Source organism: Acomys minous, assembly GCF_964271855.1.
Source record: "Acomys minous genome assembly, chromosome: 10".
In the NCBI taxonomy this organism is placed as follows: Eukaryota; Metazoa; Chordata; class Mammalia; order Rodentia; family Muridae; genus Acomys; species Acomys minous.
In genome coordinates, this window is record NC_140491.1 from 101,368,829 (window position 1) to 101,389,872 (window position 21,044).

At 39.4% G+C, this 21,044-nt stretch overlaps 1 long non-coding RNA gene across 2 annotated transcripts in view; it reads left to right on the forward strand.

The window, feature by feature from the left end:
- Positions 1-21,044, forward strand: part of LOC311606770 — a 122,102-nt gene that overhangs the window by 14,720 nt on the left and 86,338 nt on the right. The gene's annotated exons all lie outside the window — the stretch shown is intronic.

Below are 21,044 nucleotides of genomic sequence, written 5' to 3' on the forward strand. Positions count from 1 at the left end.
TCCCTGCATATTTCCCAGTTTCTTATTTACTCTTCATACTAATCTGTACTTATGGACAAAGGGCAGACAGAGGATGATGTCCTCTGGTTACTATAGTCAGCATCACAGGAGAATCACCTTCAGCTATTTTTCCTCAATAATTTTCTTTAGCCTGGACTCCTTGATATCTAAGGCATTAAAATTGTAGATGGATTTTATAAATGGAAGCTAGCAAATAATACACAGACTACACAGAGCACCTCCAAGATTTTTTTTTGGTATATTTTTTCTCTGAGTTTCTATTTTAAGGATTTCATTCCAAAAATTCATATGCTCTCACAGATGGGAATAAATTATGCACAATCTCTGAGGAAGACAGAATGTTTAGAAAATTGTCATGATATTAAGAAGCAGATTAGCCCTTGTCTGGCATCATGTGGCCTGGGAGGGCAGAGCAAACCTGAGACAATCCAGACCAGTGCCACTCAGTATGGGTGGGGCATAGCACTCCTGCGATAACCCTAGACACCCAGAGACCCTGAGCACTATGATGATGAGCAAGTAAGTGGTAGAGAAATGGGAGAAAAAGAGATGCAGAACCGTGTGTGCCCAAAGAAGGGAGATGGATATGGAGACTCATAAGTAGTGAGGAGCAGCCTGATGTGAGTAGCCAGAGATGCCACCTGAGGCCATGGTGAGGTCCTGGCCATCCTTCTGCTGAGGGTCATGTCTAGGTCCTTGGCTCTGTGGCAGCAGGGGTTCTGTTATCATCAAAGGCCCCATGGACATCCCTATTGTGGGCTGCCTGGGAGCCATGTTGATGTCTGAGACCTATGCAAAGCTGGTCTCACCCCTCATCTGGGCATCTTTGAAGAGCTGGCACAGAGAGCATGAGACTAGGAGTTAGAGAGCTGCATCACTCAGAAGAGCAGGCAGCACCTCACCTGGGAAGCACAGTAGAGCTGGCCCAGGTGTGGTGGGCACATGTGAGCCAGCCAGAGATGGTGAACATGAGAGATCTGGCTTTGCCCTTTGCCAGCTGCTGCACTGGGTGAATTAGAAGGGGCAGTGATGGACACTCACCCTGGTGGTGTTGGTGTGGGAGAGCTGACAGGCTGACCAGCTCAGATACCACCCAGGCCTGGATCCAGGACTTTCATTTGGCCCACCTCAACATCCACCTCATATATAAACTGCTAGAGTCTGTGAAGGGGCCAGTCTTGCAGATCCAAAGCTGGGGGATCTCCATGACACAGAGCAACAACAGGGTATAGGAGAGGCTTCCAGGTGAGGATCCAGTATTGGTAGTGTAGAAGAAGTCAGAGGCCTCAAACCAGACCAGTGATCCATTGCAATGAACATTTGTAAATAAAGAAACATTGACAAAAATAGCACATTGTAGGACACACTGTGACATATTGCAGCTTTCATGATGATATGTTTGTTTGTTTTTCTGCTGGGGCGAGGTTGCAAGAGCAGAGGGCAGATATACAACAGGGAAATGAGCGGGATTGGGGTACACCATGTGAAATCCACATAGACTCAATCAAAAGCTTTTAAGAAAAGGACAACTAGAAGTGGCTTAACAGTTAATATAATGTTTGCTTTTTAAAATACTGTTTTGTTTTGCAAAATTCTTTTGTTGTTGCTGTTTCCTCTTTGGATTACTGCCCCTGATACATTAAAAAGTACAATCTCTTAGTGACAGTGATATCTGAGCATAAATTCTTAATTTTCCCTTTTCACAAGTCATTTTCTTGGGTGAATTACCACAGTTATTTCCAGTTTCTGATAGTGTTTTGCAGGGTTGTGGTATGAGAAGACAGTGAATGTGTGTGTATACACACACACACACACACACACACACACACACACACACACACAAACTCTGGGTTGACCTCTTGCAATTGGCCATGGTGTATTTACACAAATAGAATTAGGAAAAATGTATAAAGAACATGAGCTTAATTGCTGAACCTGATGAAGGCCTCAGGTTAGACAACTAGTACTCTAAAACTTTATTTAACGAAATATACAAATTGAAGCTTTAGTCTCCAGGATGACTGTGTAGCAGACATTTACCAGCATAGCCTATGAGAGTCATTCCTTTTGTGATTGCCTGCTGATAAATCTAGCTTTGGAAACCATTTGCTTTTGCCTCATGGAGTAAACAAAATTAGCAGAGCCTAAGCCCAGATAGGTGATACAATCAATACAAGCACAGGAAAGCCATCACGGGGGCTGTCTGTCAACAAGATAGGCACTGTGTTCATCTACAATTTCTGTCCTAAAGGTATACTTGTGGATTGTGTACAGACAGCTACTTGTAACCTTGTCTGGGGTTCAACCCAGGAAGGATTTAGCAGTTATAGCCAACTGCTTTTGGTCCACAGCTCTAAAAACTCCATATTTGCTGGGTAGTTTTGTAACAGCGTGATGCAAACTAAGGTCGTTTGAGAGGAGGGAGCCTCAGTTGAGAAAAAGCCTCCATAAGATCAGGCTGTGAGCATGCTTGTAGGGAATTTGCATAATTGATGGCTGATGTGGGAAGGTTTGGACCATTGTGGGTGGTGCTATTCCTGGGTCTGGGTTCTATAAAAAAAGCAGGATGGGGAGAGTGGGGATATAAGGCAAGAAGGCTGAGAGAGAGAACAGAAACCAAGGCGGTGGGCATCTGGAACAAGTTGGATATCTGTGACATGGGGTATGACCCTGGGAACACATGGGGGTGACTCTAGCTGAGACTCCTAGCAGCAGGGCACGTGGAGACTGAAGTGGCCACCTCCAACTAGGCAGGACTTCCAGTGGAGGGAGGGAGACACCAACTCGCTCACAAGACCTTTGACCCAAAATTTACCCTGCCTACAAGATGTCCGGTGACAAAGATGGAACAGAGATGGAGGGAATATCCAACCAAAGACTGACCCAACCTCAGATCCACCCCATGGGAGAGAGCCAACCCCTGACACTATTCACATGGTACTCTGCTATGCTTGAAGAAAGGAGCCTTGCATAACTGTCCTCTGAGAGCTTCCACTGAGCAGCAGAGCAAAACAGATGCTGAGAACCACAGCCAGACATCAGGCAGAGCTCAGGGAGTCTTGTGGAAGAGTTGGGGGAAGGATAGGAAGACCCAGAGGGGAAAAGAATTAAGAAGACCAACAGAGTCAACTAACACATGTCCATGGGGTTCACAGAGACTGAAGCAGCAACCAAAGAGCATGCATGGACTGGATCTAGGTCCCAGACACATATGTAACTAATGGACAGCTTGGTTTTCTTGTGGGTCTGCTAGCAAGTGGGGCTGGGACTGTTTCTGACATGGACGCTATTGTCTGCCTTTGGATCCCTTTCCCCTTGCTGGGCTGCCTTGTCTGGCCTCAGTGGAAGAGGATACATTTAGTTCTGATGTGTCTTGTGTCTGGATGGGTTGGTATGAGAGATAGGGGCCTTCCCTTTTCTGAAGAGAAGGGAAGGAGGGAAAGGGAGGAAAGAATGGCAGGGTAGGACCAGGATGGGGGGGGGGAGGGGCCTGTGATCTGGATGTAAAGTGAAAAAAATAAAAACATCAATTTAAAAAAAAAGAAAGGAAAAGAAAATGAAAATGAAAACAGGCTGAGCAAGTCATGGGAGCAAGCCAGTAAGCAGCACCTTTCCATGGCCTCTGTGTTGGCTACTGGCTTCAAGTTCCCTCCCTGTTAGAGTTCCTGTCTTGATATCCTTCAATGATAAACAGTCCTATAGAAGTGTCATTGAAATAAAGGCTTTCCTTCCTGTGGTTGTTTGAATAGGTTTGGCCCTCATAGACTCATGTGTTTGAATGCTTGGCCATAAGGACACTATTAGGAGTTAGGGCATTGTTTTTGGAGGAGGTATGGTCCTCTTAGAGGAAGTGTGTCACTGTGGAGGCAAGCCTTTGATGTCTTAAATGCTCAAGCTATTGCCAGTGTGAGACACATTCTGTCTCCTGCTGACTGCAGATCAAGATGGAGAACTCTCAGCTCCTTCTCCAGCACCATGTCTGCCTTCATACTGCCATGCTTCCCACCATGATGATAATGGACTACACCTCTGAAACTGTAAGCCAGCCCCAATGAAATGTCCTTTATAAGAGTTGCCTTGGTGGTGGTGTCTCTTCACAGCAATAAAATTCTAACTAAAATACTCCTCAACTGGCTTTTGTCATAGTGTTTCATCATAGCAATAGTAATTCTAACTAAGATACCATCCAACTATATGTTGAGCATTTTGTGGCTGTTTCACCAGATTGGGAAGGAATTAGCTATGATATATCTAATCTCTACCTCATGACACCACACTTATTTCTGATAAGAGAACTTGGAGTCATGCCAGTCAAAGTACACTGCATTTATATAAAAGTAAATGGTGAGATGAAAATAAAGCATTTCAATGACAAAGTAATTAGGAACATTAGTAGGTTGACTAGGAAAGGCCTCCAAGGGAAAAGCTTTCTAGCTGAACTATAAAAATATGTTTGTATGTTTAGAACATCTTAGGTGGAGATCAAGTGCAGGTTTGCAGCTTCTAAAATGAAGAAATGACTGAGAATGTTTGCTGCCTGAACAGTCATCCAAAATTCTCTATAATGTTGGAGTATCATCTTCAGTCTTCTGGCCCAGTATATCTGAAAGATATATTTGCAAGGCAGGAACTATTGAGGACTTGATTACCCTGTCTTGGCAGAGTAATTCTTAGTCTTAATGAGTCTCCTTAAGTCTTTTCTATTTCCTTCCTCATTTTAGCCTTTTTCAGTTTCTCATTAGAGGCCTAGGAAATTAAAAAGAAAGAAAGAGAAAGAAAGGAAGGAAGGAAGGAAGAAAGAAAAGAAAACTTGAAATCCCAAGTTTTTCTGTAATAGTTTTAGTTTTATGACTGTTAGTCAGACTTCCAGGAAATTCTTGGGCAGGAAATTATTTAGTGCCCATTGAGTATCCAGCACCTAGATAATCGGATATCTTGGGGCAAGGCAAAACATCTGTGGTTAAAATTTAATAAATAGTCTTTTGCATGAAAGGCTAAACTTTCAAGCAATTAAAGATTTTCAGGAACCAAAAGCAAAGGTGAAGTAATTCAGAGCATGGTAAGGTGACCTTGCAGCTGTGCCCAGGGGTTTTGCTGCTCTCAGTTGCCTAGAGATGTGTTTGTTGCTATTGCCCTTAGGATCTTATGAAGGTATAATAAGAATCCACTGCCCTGACAGATAACAAATAAGTACATGTCTTAGTTACCGTTCTATTGCTGTGAAGAAACTGCTTACAGTTTCAGAGATTTTTTCAATTATCATCATGGTTGGGAGCATGGCAGCATGCGTAGAGCTGCATCAGTAGTTGAGAGCTGATCTGTAGGCAGGCAGGCAGAAAGAGAGAGAGAGAGAGAGAGAGAGAGAGAGACAGAGAGAGAGAGAGACAGAGAGAGAGAGAGACAGAGAGAGACACAGAGAGAGAGAGAGAGAGACAGAGACAGAGACAGACAGAGAGACAGAGACAGACAGAGACGGAAATAAAGAAGAAAGGAGACAGGCAGGCAGGCAGGCAGACAGACAGACAGACAGACAGACAGACAGGCAGAGAAAATGAGCCTTGCATGGGCTTTTGAAACCTCAAAGCTTACCCTCAGTGACACACTTCCTCCAACAAGGTCATCTTCAGTAAGGTCACACCTCCTAATCTTTGTAATTCTGTCAAACAGTTCCATTTGCCACTTAGCAAGCACTCAAATATCTGAGCCTATGGTAGCCAGTCTCAGGCAAGCCACCACAACACTTACCACACAAAGCAGATACATAGCTTTTCAGGTACCCCAAAGCTCTCCCTTGTGCTCCTTCATCAGTAACCAACCACTCAAAAGTTATCACTCTCCTGACTTTTATTTCTCTAGGTAATCTGTTTACCATTAGGCATTGTTAATTACTTTGTACAATATGCAATCTTCACTGCAACTTGTGCTCTCATTATGCTTGTGAATCCTTGCAAGCTGTTGAATATATCCAACGTTCTGTAAGTTGCAGGCTTTTCTGATGTTAATAGAAATTTGTTTGTTTCTTGTTTGGTACTTATTAATGAAGGATCTAGAACATTTGTGTAGAGGGTTTTTGATAACCATAAGCATCTATTTTTATATGTATGTATATATACATATACTCACATATAATTACAATTTATGGCTATAGAATCTATCTATCTATCTATCTATCTATCTATCTATCTATCTATCATCTATATATCATCTATCTATATACAGCATTAGTATTGGCAGATATATCAAAGTAGTTGTCTAAGTGTATAGCCTTACATATAATATTTTGTAATTCTTTTTTCTTTAGTGATTTATTTTATTATCTTTAAGTATATGTGTATTTCTCTGTGTGATTCAATGATATGTGTACAGATGCCCATGGGGACCAGAGCAGGTATTGGATTTCCTGGAGTTGGAGACAAAGGTGGTTGTGAGATACCTATGTAGGTACATGCTGGGAATCATACTCTGGTTCTCTAGAAATGCTTGTAGCAACTGAAGCCATCTTTTCTGCCCAAGACTTCCTTTTATTTCCATATCCTTGAAGACATCTTTCAGTGTCTGGAAGGCTTTTCAAATACAGTGATTATTATGGTAATATCTTATTGATTTTCTCTGAGAAAAAAATTAAAAAGAGAAAATTATTTGTATCTCAATGTATTGATAAGACAATATGTATGTTGGTGATTCTCTTATTTCTTTATTGTTAATGTGTTGGGTCTTTTAAATGTCTTTATTCATCTATAGTTCTTTCTTTTGTGTACAATATTTTTATCATTCTATTTTAATCTCCATGTAGTTTATTTTACTATATTTATTTTCTTAGTGTTTAACTTGAGCATTGACACTGAAATTTAATTTATATCAATACAGCTTGAATAATACCCTGATAACTTTTTAAATTTTAATTATTTGTTCACTTTTTATTTATTTTTTATTAAGTAAACATTATTTTTTACATATATATATATTATTACACATATATACAATAAACTACCTATAGCAAGAAGAACCATGACATGATCAGGAATTATATAAATGTTATATTCTTAGTGTCTTAAGTATTTGTATTTCACAGCCTTGAAGAAAACATCTTTTTTATCTTGGTGAGTCTAAAATTCTGAATGTTGACATTAAGGCCTGGGCTGTTGGAGTTCTGTTCAGAAAGTTGTCTCCTGTGCAAATGTGTTCCAGGCTCTTCCCCACTTTTTCTTCTAACTGACTTAGTGTCTCTGGTTTTATGTTGAGGCCTTTGATCCACTTGGATTTGAGTTTTGCGCAAGGTGACAAATATGGGTCCAGTTGCATTTTTTTACATATAGACATCCAGTTAGACCAGCACCATTTGTTGAAGATGCTATCCTTTTTCCATTGAATAGATTTGGCTTTTTCTGTCAAAAATCAAGTGACCATATGTGTGTGGATTCATATCTGGGTCTGTAAATCAATCTCCATCACATCTTGTCAGTATCAATTATAACATCTATCTAGAGCTAAAAACATCCTAACCCCTAAACAACTAAACAACTAAGCTTCATTTAAAACTAAACTACCTGATCTTCAACTCCATCAGAGACTTGAGAAGGAATAAACTTGATTACTTGAGTATGCTGGGAGTGTAGGTTAGTAGCCTTCCAAATGAGAAGATGACAGAGTTTGCTACCTGAATAGTCATCCAAAACTCTCCATATCATCTTCAGCCTTCTGGTCCAATATAACTGACAGACATATTTGTGAGGCAGGAACTACTGAGGACTTGCTTACCCTGTCTTGGCAGAGTTTGGCCATCGACTCTGCCTGCATCCAAGCTTGCCCTTTTTCAGACAGAATTCTGTCTGTGGTAGAAATGAGGACATTTTGCTCAGTGGCTTATTTGGCACATTTGATGCCATATCCATAAGCAGGTTCTTTGATGCTCATCATCCTCTTCAAGATAGGCTGGGTGTTGCCAGGAATTAACCTTCTCATTGTCAGTGAATCTTTAAATAAGAAAAATATTTTAAAATGCCATATTCTGCATGTCTCTGAGGTTTTGAAGACCTTATCTACCTTATCTTTATCTATAGAATCATATCTATCTGCTTCACCTAAGATATATATTCTTACCATGAAAGTAGACTAGTAATTGTCATGATCATGATTTGATCAACTAACAACTAACTTGTATAACTTATTTATTCTAAACAGCCTGCAATAGTACTTTCAAAATATTGTAAGTAACCCTTGCATTATAATTGAGTTATATGAGTATATCTCATATTAGAGTAGAGTGTGAAAAATAATCTTACATTTGAATTCTATACAACTGTATCTTCAATTAAACTTATTTTGGATCTATATACAAATTCCATATCAGTGAGTTAGAAATAACCTTGTTAGTGACAATAGAGGTATTAAGTTTAAGAGAAGACTGGTGCCCCATATTTGACCATGTCCTCTTGATGGAGAGGCCTAGTGGCACTCAGAGGAAGGATAGCAGGCTACCAAAAAGAGACTTGATACCCTATGAGCATATACAGGAGGAGGCGGTCCCTCTTAGGCACAGTCATAGGGGAGGGGAGTAGGGGGAAAGCGGGAGGGAGGGAGGAATGGGAAGGTACAAGGGATGGGATAACTATTGATATGTAATATGAATGAATTAATAAAATATAAAAAATATAAAAAAGTTTTTTAAAATTTAGGAGTAGACTCACTAATCTACTTTTCATTCTATCTTCCCTATATATTTCTATATTGCCCCCCCTTTTTTTTTTCAACCCCTATCTCCAAACCTAAGAATGGGAGATAATTCTGATGAGTTAGCCTTTATATCTGACTTGACCTTTTTCTCTTGTAGTTTTTAATATTCTTTCTTTGTTGTGTACATTTAATGTTTTTATTATTATGTGGCAGGAGGATTTTCTTTTCTGGTCTAATCTATTTGGAGTTCTTTAGGCTTCTTGTATGCTTATAGACATTTCTTCCTTTAGGTTGGGGAAGATTTCTTCTATGATTTTGTTGAAAATGTATTCTGGGCCTTGGAGATTGGAGTCTTTTTTTATTCCTATTATTCTTAGATTTGGTTTTTTTTTTAATTGTTATTTTATAGTGTCTCAGATTTTTTTGGGTGTTCTGTGTCAGGAATGTATTACTTTTAACATTTTTTTTGATTGATGTATTGATAACTTCAATTGTATCTTCCACGCTTGAGAGTCTCTCTTCCATCTCTTGTATTTGGCTAGCATGGCTTGTGCCCATCATTCATGTTCTCCTCCCTCTGTTTTCCAACTCGAAGATTGCCTCAGCTTGTGGTTTCCTTGTTGCTTCTAATTCCTTCTTTAGGTCTTGAATAGTCTTATTCATTCCTTTCTCCTGTTTGATTGAATTTTCCTGTAATTCTTTATAGGAGTTATTCAATTCCTTCATCTGTTTAAATTTATTTTCCTGTGTTTCTTTGAGGGATTTATTTTACTCTTTCAAAGCTTCTATCATTTTCATCACCTCAGATTTAAAGTCTTCTCTTTGCACTTCCTGGGTGTTCATATCTCCAGGCCTTGCTGTGGTAGGATCACTGGTTTCCAGTGTTGATATAGGGCTCTGAGTTTTGTTGCTAGTTTTCTCGCACTGTCGTCTAGGCATCTGGTTGTGTTTAGTGTTAGCAGGCTTAGAGGCCCCTCCAATCAAATCACTGTTCGTGTCCCACATTAGCCGGGAAGGTTGGGAGCAATAAACAGGGCTCCAAGCCAGAGGCTGTTTGCTAGGCCTTCCTAGAGGCCTCCTCAAGATGTTGGACAGTGGGTGTAAGAAGCTGCACCTAGCTCAACTCAGTTGAGTTCCCTGACTGCATCCCAGTTTGGTCCAGCAAAAGAGGATTGGTTTGATAGATTTCCAAGTCCAAAGTTGCTCAGGTGCTGGACAGTCCTTTTAGAGAATGTAGGGCTCGGTCTATTGGCTGTGTTCCAGATGGGCTAGGTCAATAATCAGCTGGGGGACGGTGAGAGATTCAAGCTTGAAGCTGCTCAAGTGCTCCACAGACCTTTTTGAAATGGCAGCAAATGTGAGTCTTGGTCTGCAACAGACTCAGATCTGTCTGTCGGTTCTGTATCCCAATTAGGTCAGGATGGTAAGCAGCTGGGGGCCTGAGGGGGACCAGAGCCCAAAGCTGCTAGCGTGTTCTACAGGCCTTCTTTTTAATTTAATTAATTAATTAATTAATTTTTGGTTTTTCAAGACAGGGTTTTTCTGTGTAGCCTTGGCTGACCTGGACCCACACTGTAGACCAGGCTAGCCCCCAACTCACAGTGCTCCACCTGCCTCTGCCTCCTGAGTGCTGGGATTAAGGGCATGTATCACCACCATTCAGCTTCAGGCCTTCTTGATGTAACAGGGCTCTGCTTATCTTCTCTGTGCGCTGGTTGGCTAGGCGGGTATGCTGTTAGCCTGTGGAGAGAGATTAGAGCTCAAAGTTGTAAACAGCAGCTAAAGAGGGGTGTGGCCTGCACAGATCTCTGCTCTGAGTATCTGCTTTGTGACCTAGATGAATCAGGCCAATACGCTGTAGGTGGGTAGGGTGAGATCAGAGCCAGAAGCTGCTAGCAGGATAGCAGTTAATGAGGACTGAGGCCCAGGCAGGTCTCTGTTCAGCCTGTTTGCTTTGTGTCTTAGCTGTGTATGTGCTGAATCACAGAGGCTTGTAGCTTAAACTGTCCTGGAACTCTGTTAATATTTTCATACTTGTGCCAGTCCTGCCTTTGTCTTCCAAGCTCTGAGATTATAGGCATGAGCAATCATGTCCTGATCTGCGTTCTTTATTACTCACCCCATTAATTTTACCAGAGATCCTTATTCCTTCATGTGGTTTGAAGTTACTATGGCGTGCTCTTGCCTTTCATCTTGGAGACACCTATGTCAGACACAAACTCTTTTAGTCTTTAGATATTTAAAAACCACTTTAAAAAACATTTAAAGCCACTTCGTGCTTATGTTTTGCATCTAACTTTCCTGAGCACAGATTCCCTAGCTGAGAATTCATCCAGCATTTTGTCTTCTGACCTCCAACATGTATTGGACTCACAGAGATCTGCCTGCCTCTGCCTCCTGAGTGCTGGGATTAAAGGAGTATGCCTCCACTACTGGCCTCAAGATGTCTAGTGGTAAGTAAGCTGCTAGTGTTATCAGATGTCCCTGTGTGTGACAAATCCTTTTCTCTTTCTGGTTTTGGTTTTATGTGCAAGTTTTGGCAGCTTGATGATGACATTCTAGATGGCCCTCTACTATTTGATGTATTTCTGAGCTTCTGGAATGTATTCATCAGATTTAAGGAGCTTCTATCCATAATTTTTCCCCAGCGTTTTTCTGCCTATTCTCTTCTGTCCCCTTCTCTTTATCCTCTTAGGTGTTGATTGTGCTCAACACTTGCTCAGTATTTCTCATGACTTTTTTCCCTCTATCTATTTCTCAAATTAGAGAATCCTAGCTGACCTACTTTTAATATAATGTATCTCTTTAACCAGCTCATGTTCTCCTGAGTCACACTCTATTGAAATTTTCAGTCTTAGACAAAGAGCCTCTCCTTAGTCATGTCATAAATTTTGTATATTCCCTCAGTATTTTCGACCTAGTTACAGTTTGTTTGCAGAACACATTTTAAATATGCATTGAAAACATATTTTAATCTGGTAACCCAAACATAGACTTTTGAATACATTTAAAATATCATCTGGGGTATAAAGAATCTGGGATTATCTGGGGAAGAATCACCATTGGCTGTCTGCTTTTCTTTTGATTTTTGTGTGCACATGAGAACTACTGGCAGTTAATGTTTCTTGGGTGCAGAGGTCATTTCCTTCAGTAGTGAAACCATTCGTAAACTACTCCATAATTTTTGTTGTTGTATTGTTGTTAAAAAGGTCAACACCTAAAGTAAAGTTCATTAGCATTGGGGTTCTGTTTTGCCAGCTGTCACTGAGTCTGTGCTGTTTGTCTTTGTTCCTATTGTGTTTATTCCTTCTGCTGTTTGTTCAGGGACTTCCAAGGGCTAAGTCAAATCATCAATCACCCTTGCCTTTTCTCTATATCCTTAGTGCCTCAGTTCAATCAGAGGTGACAACTAAGGACAGGTGTATTGCTTTGGGGTGCTGACAACTCAGTGCTTGCATTTGTCTTCATAGATTCCAGAAAGAGCTAGAATTTTACAAAATCTAATACATCCATCTCATTTCATAGCTTTAATTAAAAAATTTTTTACATATACATTTATATTATTGTACATATATACAATAAACTACCTACAGCAAGAAGAACCATGAAACAATCAGGAATTATATAAATGTTACATTACTAGTGTTTTGGCTATTTGTATTTGGCAGCCTTGAATAAAACATCTTTCCTATCTTGGTGCATCTAAAATTCTGAATGTAAATCAATATCTATCATATCTCATCACTATCAACTTAAAATATCTATCTAGAGCTAAAATCATCTTAATCCCTAAACAACTAAGCTTAATTGTAAAACTAAACTATCTAGTCTTCAACCCTATCAGATATTTGAGAAGGAATAAAATTGATTCCCTGAGTATACAGGGAATGCAGGTTAGTAGCTTCCCAAATGAGAAGATGACAGTTTTCTACCTGAGCAGTCATCCAAAACTCTCTATAACACTGGAGCATCATTTTCAGCCTTCTAGCCCAATATATCTGACAGATGTATTTGTCTTTAAAAATATCAATTTATGGGCCGGGCATGGTGGTGCACGCCTTTAATCCCAGCACTCGGGAGGCAGAGGCAGGTGGATCACTGTGAGTTCGAGGCCAGCCTGGTCTACAAAGTGAGTCCAGGACAGTTAAGGCTACACAGAGAAACCCTGTCTCAAAAAAACACAAAAAAAATCAACTTATGTGTACCTATTCTTATCATATGTTCACTCAAATGCTTTAAGTTTTTTTTTATTTTTAAAAAGATTTTTGTTAAGGTATTTTTAAAAAATAATAATTTTATTTGTCCTAGCTAATATGTGAGACAGGTGGAAACAGGTAGCCTTGCAAATCTGTTTTTCAGAGAATGTCTTGATAGATCAAGTAACAACATATTTGAGGTGTTCCTGGCTTGTTCTGTCCTTCCAGATGGCTGTGGGCCTCAGGTTTTTCTCGTCCTGTGATTGTAAAGCTGATGTGTAATTTGTTGATCTTCTCCAAAGTCAACAACCTCCCTAAAATCTTTGCATGGATAATTCCTAGAGTTCCAAAAATATTTGTCTGAATCATTGCAATAATTTTCACTACTTATAGAAGAGAATTTCTAGAAGTCTGTTTCTAACCCTAACCCTAACCTACACTGTCAAATTGAATAATCCTTATTCTTAAATCACTCAGTTATGAGTGAGAAGTTACTATTAAGACTGAAAAGCTTGACAGGGCAGTGAGTGGTGCCACTCACCTTTAATGCCAGCACTTAGGAGGCAGAGGAAGTCAGATCTTTGTGAGTTTGAGGCCAACCTAGTCTACAGATTGCCTGGATAGCCAGGGAAATTTCATGTTATTATTTTTTTTTGTAGAAGCATATAAAATATTGCACTGAATGCCTACAGAGTATTTCTATCTTAGAACACTGGGTAAGTCACAGGAGGCCCTGGGATGTCCATGGCTGTCTTCCTTCCTAAGGAGAAATCTTTCAGATATTTGAATAAGGAAAGTCACTTAAAGAAGGGGCAGCCCCATGCTGCAGAATAAACGGCATATGGGAAAAGTCGATGAACTTGCATTTTGACACCTAAAGTACAAGAAGATATAACTACATATATAGACTTCTATATGTACTGAAACAAGGTACCTATTTATTCATTAAGGATTCAAAAACTGACTTGAAATACTACAAGTTTAATATGGTTTTTTTTGGTTTTTTGTTTTTTGTTTTTTGTTTTTTTTTTGAGAAGCTCTTTTTAAGAGAGTATTAAAAAAAATCTCTAACTAAAAAGTAACCCTACTTCTTTGGTTATTGCACATAATTATTAGCAAGGGTAGAAAAGGTCACTCATTATTCATTCATTGATAAACTAAGCCTAGAGCAATTGTTGGCAAATGGAGATGATTTCTGTCCTCACGAAAAAGCTGTCTAGAGACATACAGCAGTCTATCACATTTACTAGTCACAGACAAGGGATGAGACCAACCACAGCACAATCCACCAGGTGGCGCCGCACAACAAAGAATTAACTAACTCAAAAATTAGCGTGGGTAGGGGTTTAAAGTTTACCGCTTGTATTGTCCTTGGCTGGTGCCTTAGTTTGAGCGGGACCCCTGGGCCCAAATCTGCCTATCATAATGTTCTACTTGTAGGTTTCTAGGACCCTCTGGATCCTTCCACTTTGCCATTCTCCCATGTTTGTCTCATCTAGAGTCCCAATAGGATGTCCTCCCCACTGTCCCAGTTTCCTGGTACTTGAAGGCTTTCATGGGACAAATGGTCAGAACGTTCTCCACAGTGGAGTGGAGAGTTGGATATGACTTTCTCACGTACTCTGGTGCCTCATATTTGACCATTTTCCCTGGAGGGGGAGACCTGGTGGCACTCAGAGGAAGGACAGCAGGTTACCAAGAAGAGACTTGAAACCCTATGAGCATATACAGGGGGAGGTAATCCCCCTCAGGAACAGTCATAGGGGAGGGGAATAAGGGGAAAATGGGAGGGAGGGAAGAATGGGAGGATACAAGGGATGGGATAACCATTGAGATGTAACAAGAACAAATTAATAAAATAATATATATCTTGGAAAAAAGAAAAAGAAAAAAGAAAAAAAATTAGCATGGGACAAGTGAGGAACCGTCACGGAGAGCAATTTTTCCTTTAATGTAGAATTATTTAGTGTAGAATTGTTGCATTTGATATTATTTGTTTTTATTTCTTACATATACTTAAAATATTTGGACTTAAAGACTTAAAAAATAGTCTTTATCATTATATCAGTTATGTTTGCTCATTTTTTAAAAGTACTGCAAGTCAGATCCTCATAAATATTTCTGTTATAGCTTCTTCTAGGACTGTATTGTATGAACAATCTATGTACGAAAGTTGTCGGGACCTAACTGGATTCGTGGTGCCAGTTTTAATAGAAGTAAATAAATGCAGGCATGAGGAAATGAAAGAAAAGCTCTATTACATAATTATTTGTTATTTGATGACAACAGTCCCGAAAGTCTCTCAAACCACAGTCTTATAGAGGGCCCACCATGACCACATGCAAGAAGCATCTTAAGCAAACATATTTACTCAGGAACTTTCTGGTAATCCTCACAGTGGTGTCATATGTATCATCCTTCCTAGCTAAGACCTCTTACTTTAAAATGTATTACTTAATCCTCCTGATTTCGTTTAAAAAATTATTTGGCCTCAAAGTTGTGTGTATATTCACAACACCATGGCATACAAGCCCTACTGTGATCTCCAAATCAATATCAATATTCAAAGGAAAATCTCTCTCTGATTGTTGCCAGGTGGATATAGGCACATATTATCTTATTGTGTAAAGACAAGGTTATCTAAAGGAAATATTTTTAAGATAGATCTGCATAGAATATGAGAGTAAAATAGGCAAAATAAAGGCCAGGGAAGCAGGTATGGTGCAGGGCTTGCAGTTGGAATATGGTTTGTTGGCAAAATAGTACAGACTTCATAAAAGCATTGCAAAGAGTTTTAGAACTGATCATGATAGTAAGAGAGAAACGTTACTGAGTTTCAAAGGGGAAATGATACAAAATTTGAAGCACATAAATAACATTATTGAGAAAAAAACCATTTTGACTATGTGTGCTGAGAAAAGATTCAAAGTGTGCGATTTGGAATTGAGAAGTTATTGTATTGTGTTTTTAAAGGGGGACAGGTATATGGCTTAGGCATTGGCATTGGGAATTGGAATCAATCAGTTGATTTACTTTTCAAGTATCAGGTAAAATGAATAGATATTAGTGAAGGATCATAGATAGGCAGGGAAGAGGGCTATTACAAAAACATGCAGGTGAGTGGTGATGTCACTCACCAAGAAGAAAATGTCAACTGTAATATACATGCATATGCTATCATCATTACTGTGATATCTTACACATACATATGGTATGATCATTATGGACATATTACTATCATTACTTATTAGAAGAAGAGAACAGTGATATCTGCTTTTCCTATGAGGACCAAAGGGGAAGGGAGGCCCCAAAAGCTCAGAGCAGAAATAAACCTGATTGCCAAGCTAGCCAGGTGCCTGCTCTTAGACTTTTTCCCAAGAACTATTAGAAATAAAATCTTTTCTGAAGGAGAGATAAACCTGTTTTTTTTTTTTTTAGAATTCCAAGTGTGGGATCGGAATGGTCTCTTGAGAGAACAGGTGAGGTTAATTCACTAGAAGATCAACCACCTCCTGCAGGAGCTTAATTGTTGCTAGCTGAAAAGATCCCTGTGAACAGACTCTGGGAGGAGATATATAAAGGAGCCAGAACTGGAGGCAGGTTTTTTATTTTTGGAGACTTGGGATAGATTTGGCCGTTCATCACTTAACTTCAAGATGCTCCTAGAGAGAACCACTCAAGGGAAGGCTTTGGGGCACCACCAGCTCCTGCTGAGGTTCTGGGTTCTGGTTACCACAGGTTCCAGCAGAAGAAATTCTGCGGCTCACGCCTGGAGAATCGTTCCTCAGAACTGATATCCTTAAGGCTTTGTTATTGTGTCCATTAATCCTCATTTCCTATTGTTTTGGTTAGTTGGGTTGTAAGTGACGTATGCTCGGTCACTAAGTTGTCAATAAAATATATTGGTTAAGAAAATTGAGCCTACACCTTTCTTTCAGGGAGGCAGTATCTGGTGTTTTACTGTGACACTCTGAACTAACTTCAACAGGAGCCAATACAAACACAGTAATACCTTGGCTACCTCTGTTGTAAGCAGTACTGTATTCTTTGATTCTGACTCAAGAGTCTTACATCTTTTTACATCATATAATATGCTCAACCTGGGCCTGAAGGGTTAAATATTCTTTACATCCTTTCTGACATGTATTGACTTGGAAACATGTTTTTGTCCCACGAGTGACATTTGGGGAAATGTTGCTGCAATTCCCTTTGGCTTACATGTTAAACACATGAGCTGTCAGGTGTATGTCATATTCTCATTAGCTTGGAGAAAATAGCACTTAAAGTCAACCACTTTCTTTAGCTTCTGATTATAAATTGATGAGATGCCTCAAAGCCAAGAGCAGAAAGCACTAAAGGCTAGATATGAAAAGCTTGGTAGCCAGGGATGAAAATCCCCTTTAAATGTCTAAAACTGACTGATGCCTGCTTTACTTTGTGTGTGTGTGTGTGTGTGTGTGTGTGTGTGTGTGTGTGTGTGTGTGATTGATGTATCTCGCTATCTCTTTCTTTTCTTTGGCTTTTACTTCCACAGTCCATTAGCTGTTTTGCTTAATCAAAACAAGGACCTTTTCTGGTAGCCATTTGCTCACCTGTCTCGATGCACCAACCCAGCACATTGAAATTTAAGGGGGGGGGGCGGTATTTGTCATCAGTGTCTCATAACAAATAACCCCAACGTTAGCAGCTTACATTTACTTCCTTTGGTTGCTCATCTTTTTTTCAGGTAGGGATTAGCTATAATTACTGGCTGTTTTCTCTGTGGAGACTCACACCCCCTTTTCTTTTAAAACTATTTTTTGAGAATTTCATTCACGTATACAATGGAATATGATCATACCTAGCCCCATCCTCCTAACAATTACCTTTCACAACTCCCAGCATTCTTCTTGCCAATTTCATGTCTTTTATTTCTGACTGCTCATCTTAACTAAGTCCAGCCGAGATAATTATATTCCACGGCTGTGGCGCCATCTACTGGAGCACAGGAAAATAACCATTGCCCATATTGTCCATAGGGAATTATTCTCCCTTCCAGAGCAACTATATACTGCCACTTGTATAGGGTGGGATACCTACCATCTACCACATCTATGCTGAGATGGTATGATCTTATATAGGCTGTTGTGTGATAATAATCGCAGTAACTACGTTAATGTCCCACAGGACACATCCCAGCGCTCCTCCCTACCCTCCAGCCCTTGTGTTCCTTCTGCTTTTGTCCTCCATGATGAGCCATCATGATGGTGCTGTGGTCGACAGAGATGATCCATTAAGGGCTGAGCACTTGAGTCTCTTATCTCCGCCCTTTGATCACATATCTCTGCAACCTGCTGCAGAAAAGGAGCTGTTCTGACTACGGCTGAGAGCAACCCAGGTCTATGTGCATAAACATTAGTGTTTAGATGGCATTTTGCTAGCAAGCCATTTAATAAAAACAACAGGAATACATTATATTCTGGGGTCTGTGACCTCCGCAGCTACAGGCTTTTGACTAGTATTACTAGGTTTATGATTGTCTCAGGTGGAGCAGGCTTCCAATCCAGTAGAAGGAGTTAGTTACTCTATCAGGGGTGCCACTACTGACACTAGGCACATTTTTGTCTACCTGCCAATGGGTGGCACCACCTGTAAGAGGCTGGGCCCTCTCACATTAATCACTTATTAAGAAAATGCCCTATAGACTTGCCTACAAGCTGGTCTTCTGACGATGTCTTCTCAGTTGAAATTTATCTTCCCAAATGACTCTAGCTTGTGTTAAGCTGACATAAAACTTAACCAGTACAGTTGGCTTTACAGCATGCATTGCCCAGCACTGGGTGAAACCACCTATTTATTTTCTTTACCAGCATCCAACACAGCACTTTACAGTATTATGAAAGCAGGGTGAGGCAGGCACACGCCTTTAATCGCAGCACTCGGGAGGCAGAGGCAGGCGGATCGCTGTGAGTTCGAGGCCAGCCTGGTCTACAAAGTGAGTCCAGGACAGCTAAGGCAACACAGAGAAACCCTGTCTCAAAAAACGGAAAAAAAAAAACCAAAAAACCCCACAAACAAACAAAACAAACAAACAAAAAACGAAAGCAGGGCCAACACTAGCCAGTAGAGAGGAAGTTTTCTGGTGGGTTTGAGATTGATTTCTCTGTTTCCAGAATCCAAATTGCTTAGTGTCTTCAGCAATAAGGTCTTAGCATGTAGTTATAGTGGGCAATAGAAGCTGATGGCAGTAGCCTGTGTTGTTTTGGAGACCTTTGTTGTCTACTTGATAAATACCTCATAGGGATGATACACCATGCCCTGTACCTTGTATTCCTTTCAAATAATAACCCATGTCCTATGGAAGCAACACTGTTCAATCACGGAGGGAAATTAAAAAGATATGAACAGTCATATAAACAGCCCATTATCTCATAAGACAATTTGGAAAAAGGATAGAGTAGAACACTTGTGAAAAGAAAGAAAAGGGAGTAAGACTAAGGATTAAAGGACTAAGCAGGGAAGGTGGGAGGGGACAGGGAGGTTAGCAGGTGAAGTGTAAAGTCATCAAAACTAAGGATATTGAGTTTGCTTCCTTAGGGTGAAGTTCCTGAGCTACCGTTGTCTCAAACTTCATATATTAGCAAGACAAAACTCTCATATAAATACTTCCCAGTCTCAAGTGCTGGAAAAAAATCAAATACTAAAGTTTATTAGTGGATAGAGGAATGAGATATATACTTAAAAATGAAGAAAATAAGTCTTAGGATTTACACAAACAACAGCAAGTAAAAGAATGTTTTTGTTAAGCCAACATACAGAAACATAGGTTAAGTTTAGAAGCATTTGAAAATAATTACAGTTTAATTGGAGAATGTTCTTAATTTTAATAAGATATATTTTAATAAATTATATATTATATATTTTACTGAAGTAGAAATGATTTGTAATGACATTTTAGAGAATTATATTTTGATAAGAGGAATATAACTTTAAAGATACTCTGTTTCTATAAGAATACAATAAAATTTAGGACATCTTAGCAAGTGGAACAAATGAGGTATTTTTTGCTCAGTTCTTCTAGATTTTTTTGATATAGGAATCTCTGATAATCCAGCTTGAACATAGGACGAACACTACAGATGTTACTCAGATCTTTCAAATTAGTTTTCCCTAGACAGATCAATCACTACCAGAAGAACAACTCTCAGAGTGAGAGAGAACGAAGTTAAGTGAAGATGTTTGCCTTCTTGCTTGAGCATAACTGTGAATTAACTATTCATGTTCCTCTGTTGCTTTCAGGAGGTGCTGTCTCAGCGGAATTTCCTTCTGCTCTAGCTGACATGTAATCTCCTCCTCCTATGAGAGGAACTGTGGTGGGTTTGGCATCTGTGCATTATGGATTAGTGCCATTTACAGCATGGAAGATTCGAGCTTTTTTGCAAGAGGAAATTTCTCTCCATGACAGTCAGCCATGTTGGATAGATTATAAAATCATTCAATGAATATAATATTATTTTACAGAGCGACTATGGCAAATATTATCACCAGTACAGGGGTACCTATGAGTATTATGAAATTATTTTCCATCTTATTATATTGTTTCTAAGATTGAAATAATAACAGCTATTATTTTTTTTACTGTGTGTTAAATGAAGATTATAAAAAATACTGGATGCTCACAGCTAATATAAAACAGTGGTTTTTATTAATTATATAGCTAAATGTTACTGCAAATATCTACATTTTGAGAATGATGTAAAGTTTTATAAATGTCTATGTTTTCTGATCTTAAAATATTGGCTCAATTCACAAATCATAAAGTGTCTAAAACTTGAATTATTTGTGTAAACAGCAGCTCACTAAATAGTCATTCTTTACAGTAGAAAGCATGAAACCCTTCTGGGAATATACTTATACATATCCCTGTGAAACATGGAATATTGTCGCTATTGAGCAAGTATGTGGGGTGCATTGTGGTTCTGCACAACATACATGTAGCCTGGACTGCTAGACTCCTAGGTAGCACATTAAGTGATGCTCTAGTACCACTATTGAGACCAGTTTTTGATTCTGCATTGCCAAGAATGGCTCTAATTACTTCACATGAATTTTGCTATTTTACCCTTCATACCATATGGCCCTGTCATATTTTCAGCAAGAAACTAAGGTCCATAT